The 5,265-nt window shown below is 43.2% G+C and overlaps 1 pseudogene; it reads right to left on the bottom strand.

Annotated features, from left to right (window-relative positions):
- The window catches only part of LOC108490243, a 20,053-nt pseudogene extending 15,330 nt beyond the window's left edge, over window positions 1-4,723 (bottom strand).
- Between the last annotated feature and the right edge of the window lie 542 nt (window positions 4,724-5,265).

Raw genomic sequence — 5,265 nt, 5'->3', positions numbered from 1 at the left:
CAAAACTAGGAATGGTGCAGTGCCCAAACTAGGAGTAGAGAACAGTGGGGGAGATGGAAGGGTGAATGAGGTTGGGGGAGTCAAGGCGCGGAGGGCTCTGCGATAGACTTGGCCCAAGTGGCCTGAGGATAGGAGAGCAGGTTAGGAGAGTTAGCCGGTGGTGCAGGTTCTGGGAAGCAGAGAGAGGTGAGGGTGGTGCCAGGTCCAGACGCAGTGCTCTTGGAGCCCAAGGAAGGCACTAAGTTGGTCTAGGTGAAAAGGATCAGGAAGCAGTATTGGTTCCCCAGGTGTCTGGGGCCCCAAGACTAGGAATGGCACAGGGTCCAAGCTAGAGTATAGAATGCCAGGCGGGGGGGCAGGGGGGTGGGGGGTGGGGTGGAAGGGTGAATGAGGCTTAGGGAGTCCCGGCGCGGAGTGCTGCGCTATAGACTTACCCCAAGAGGCCTGAGGATAGTAGTCCTGAATATTTTTTATCTTATTGGTTGAAGTCATGGAGGAAAACCCCTCAAATATGGAGGGCTGTTGTTTTAACAGCTCATATCACAACTCTGAATCTGGCATTCAACCAAAAGTTGCATATTTGAAGGCAGACTCAGGCACAGCCCTGCTGTGTGAGACATTCAAGCTCCTAAGGCCACTGAGCTTCAGGCTTTGCAAGGAGGCACTCACTTCAGAGGGCCCGAGTCTAGTAGTGCCTGCAGATAAGGTGTTTGCTTACTTGTCAACCTTGGGCATTCTCTCTCTAGTCCATGGGCACACAAGCAGAGGTTAAAAGAAGACTTCCAGTATCTTCCTCTACTGCTCTCAAGGAATTGATAAATGAGACACAGGGTCTCTCACTGTACCTGAAGCTCACCATTTCAAATACGCTGTCTCTGCTCCCCAATTCTGGAGTTATAGGAACACGCAGCCATGCTTGGCTTTTATATGGGTGCTGGGGATTTGAGGTCAAGTCCTCTTGCTTTCACAGCAAGTGCTCCCTACTTGAACCATCTCCCCAGACCTAGTATTTAGGCTTTTTTTTAAAAAAAAGTTCTTTGTGTATTGTAGATATTAATCCTCTGTCACTTGTATAGTTAGCACCTGTGACTAACTTGTTTCTTTTGCTGTGCAGTTTTATTTTCAATGTATATTTTTATTGAATTTTTGTGCATTTCATACAAAACAATCATATTTAGATGGCTTCCCCTATCTGCACTCTATAACCTCCCCACCAGATTTCATGCATTTGTCATATAAAAAAAAGCTTATTAATTTCATGCAATTCACTGGGCATGCTGGGCATACCTTTAATCTCAGCAGAGGTAGGCAAATCTTTATGAGATCGAGGCCAACCTGGTCTACACAGAGAGTTCTAGGCCATCTGGGGCTACATGGAAACCAAGTCTCAAAAACAAACAAAGCACAGTAATTTCATCCAATCCCATTTGTCAGTTCTTGGTTTTAATTACTGAACCACTGGAGTATTTTTCAGAAAGTTCTTGCCTATACTCGAATCTTGAGTATTTCCCCCTATTATTTTTTTCCAACAGTTTCAGAGTTTCAGATCTTTAATCCATTTTGAATTGGCTTTTGTACAGGGTGAGAGATATGGATCTAGTTTTATTCATCTACATGTGTATATTCCATATCCCAGCACCATTTATTGAAAGGCTGTTTTGTTCTCTAATGTATGTTTTTGACATCTTGCCCCCAAATAGGTAGCTATGGTTGTGTGAGTTTAATTCTGGGTCCTCTATCCTATTCCACTGATCTGCGTATCTATTTTTGTGCCAGTACCTGTTGCTTTTCTTACGATGGCTCTGTAGCATAACTTGGAATCAGGTATTGTGATACTTCCAGCAGTGCTTTATGCTCACATTGCTTATGATATTGGGACACCTGTGTGTTGATGCATATATGTTTAGAGTTGTGATATCCTCTTGATGGATTGTTCCCTTAATGAGTGTGAAGTTGGACCCTACTTTTTACTTTACCTTTTTGAGACAGAGTACCAATGAACTGCTTAGGGTGGCCTGGAGCTCTTTCTGTATCCTAGGCGGGCCTTGAACTTGCTATCCTCCTTCTCCAGTCTCCTGAAAAGCTGGGATTACAGACCAGCACCATCAGGCTGTATTCCAGAACTCTTCATTGAAAAGGCTACCTTTGTATATTGAAATGTTTGGGGAAATTTGCCAAAACAAATTATATATTTGTGTAGGTCTTTTTCTAGGTTCTTTATTTTGTTTCATTGATTTATGTGTGCATGTCTCCACCAATACCTACTGTAGAAATTCCTCCTGCCCACTTGGTTGACCCAGAAGAAACAGAGGCAGCAGACACACCAAACATACAAAACTAATACCACAAAGGTTATATGGTAGACATCAAGTAAAGCAATTCCTCCCACCATGTTATTCTTTGACAAAATTCTTATACTTACTCTGATACTTTTGTCTTTCCATATAAATTTGAGAAAATTGTCAGCCCATGAAGATCTTGACTGGAGGGGTCAGAGAGATGGCTCAGCAGTTAAGAGAGTTCCCTCCTCTTGCAAAGCACCCGAGTTCGGTTCTTAGCACCTACAGTGAGTGGCTCATAATTGTCTCACAACTCCAACTCCAGGGGATCTGATGCCCTCCTCAATGATCACCTGCACACATGTGTGCATACTCCCTTCACACATATACATATAAATAAAAAATAAAATAAATCTTAAAAAAAAGTCATGGCTGGAGTTGGGTGTGGTTACCCATGCCTATAATCCCAGCACTTGTAGGTTCAGGCAGGAGGATCACTGTGAGTTTGAGGTTGTCTAGGATACATAGTGATTTTTGAGCTAACCAGGGCTTCAAAGTGTGACCCAGTTTCAAACAAAATAAAACAAACTTTACTGCAGACCAATACAGGAAAATTATGAATTCAAGGTCAGTCTTCCTTGCATAGGAAGATCCTGTGTCAAAAATATTTGCTGGGATTTAGATAAGAATTTCATAAATCCTACACATCAGTTTGAAGAAAATCATCATCTCTGCAGTGCTGAGTCTTCAATCCATCAGCTTTGTGTATCTTTCCATTTATATCTTCTGTTTTTTAACAACAGTGAGAATTTTTCCATCATCTAGATCCCAAGTATTTCAGTTTCTTAGGACTGACAGCAAATTGCATTTTATTTTATTTTTTTAAAAAATATTTTATTTATTATTTTTATTTTATGTGTATGAGTGTATTGCCTGCATGTGTGTAAGTGCACCTGTGTCATCCAATGCCTGTGGAGGTCAGAAGAAGGTGTCAGATCCCCTAGAACTGAAGTTATGGACAGTTGCTAGATGCCATGTGGGTGCTGGGAATTGAACCCTGATCCTCTATAAGAGCAGTTAGTGCTCTTAGCCACTGAGCCATCTCTCCAACCCCTTATTTAATTTTTCTTTATGGTGAAAAAAAATCTGTATTTAGAATTAGACTACTGGACTGCTTAGGTGATCCCAGTTTTGTTGGTATGCTGGATAGCTTTAGTATCAACTTGACACACTTGGGTTGAGGGAGAATTTCCTGGGGAATTTCCTCCAATTGACATGGCCTGTGGCCATGTCTGTGGGGCATCTTCTTGATTATTGAGTAACATGGGAGGACCCAGCCCACTGTGGGTGGTGCCACCCCTGGGAAGGTGGGCCTATGTTGTATAAGAAAGTAGGTTGAGCAGGGGCTGGAGGAGTAAGCCAGTAAGCAATGTTTCTCCATGGCTTGTGCTCCAGCTCCTGCCTCCAGGTTCCTGCCCAGTTTCCTACCTTGGGCTCCCTGATGAACCCAGGAGATATAAGCCAAATAAGCTTTCTTCCCCAAGTTGGTATTGGTCAGAGTATTTTGTCACAGCAATGGAGAAACAAACTAGAACAGTTGGCAGCATCCAAAGCATCATAATCAGGAGCTAGTCGAATATAGGCCTTCTTCTCTCCACCAGGTTTTATCAGGGTATTGACTTTGGCCACATCAATGTCGTAGAGTTTCTTCACAGCCTATTTGATCTGGTGCTTGTAGGCCTTGACATCCACAATGAACACAAGTGCGTCGTTGTCTTCTGCCTTTTTCATGGCTGACTCAGTGGTTAGGAGGGACTTGGTCAAACTTGTTTCCCCTGGGGGCACTCTTTCGAGGGTATTTGACCTGCCTCTGCAGCCACAGGGTCTTAGGCTGCTAGAATGTGAGTTATTTCCGGATCTTCTTTTTGTGGCTGTGAACACCTTTCAACACTGCCTTCTTAGCTTTCAATGCCTTCGCTTTGGATTTGGTTTTGGGAGGGACAGGAGCTTCCTTCGATTTTTGGCCCAGTCTTGGTGAAAAAGCATATCTTAAATTTTAATATTTATATATTTAAGACAAGCTCTCATGTAGCCCAGACTGGCTTCAGACTTCCTATCCTCCTGTCTCCACTGCCCAAGTGCCGGGATTACAGGCAAGTGTCCCCATGCCCAGCTTGTTCATTGTTAATATGTGGAAATGGTAGGAATGCAATTAATTAAATATCTTCCCCCTTCGCCAACTTCCTCCTCCCCTTCCTTCGAGACAAGATCTCACTGTATAGGCCAGGGTGCCTGAAATTTACTATGTAACTCAGACTGGCCTCCAATTCAAGGCAATCCTCCTTCCTTGAGCTTCCCAAGTGCTGAGATTACAGGCACAATGCTCAGCTAGTTTTGCTTCTTAACTTTTTATCCAGCAACCTCACTGAACTCTGATTAATCATGGGTTCTTTTTGTTTTGCTGTAATTGTTGTTGGTTTTCCTTTTTCTGGGACAAAGTCTCAAGTAGGTCACACTGGCCTCAAACTCTCTATGTAGCCATGTTATAGGATGGGATCTGAGTCTAGAAGACAATTACAGGTTCTTGTATCCTGGAACGAAGACATGGACCAGGGACACATGGATAGTGGTAGAAATGGAGACAGTTTAATAAGAAAGGGAAAGACACCCTCCCAAGAATGCAAGTGAGCTAGGTTGCTGAGATGGTTCAAGTACATCCTGACTCTTTTACCTAGCACCTGCTTTCTCCCACATTTGCATGCCACATCTCTCAAATATGCTCTGTTTTTTAAGTGTCTGTCTTGTATGCAGCCCTGATGAATAGGAGTTTCCAATCTTTTGGCCAACTGGTTTCTTTATATGTTATTCTCTCTCCCCAAGCACCAATCCTTTTGCCATAGCTGAGGGTGACCTTGAACTTCTGTTCTTCCTGCCTCTGCCTCCCTAGTGTTGAGTTCACATGCATGAGGCACCATATTTGGTTTAT

This window comes from Nannospalax galili, unplaced genomic scaffold (assembly GCF_000622305.1).
Source record: "Nannospalax galili isolate Female #2095 unplaced genomic scaffold, S.galili_v1.0 scaffold129, whole genome shotgun sequence".
In the NCBI taxonomy this organism is placed as follows: Eukaryota; Metazoa; Chordata; class Mammalia; order Rodentia; family Spalacidae; genus Nannospalax; species Nannospalax galili.
This window is presented reverse-complemented; position numbering and strand designations above follow the sequence as displayed.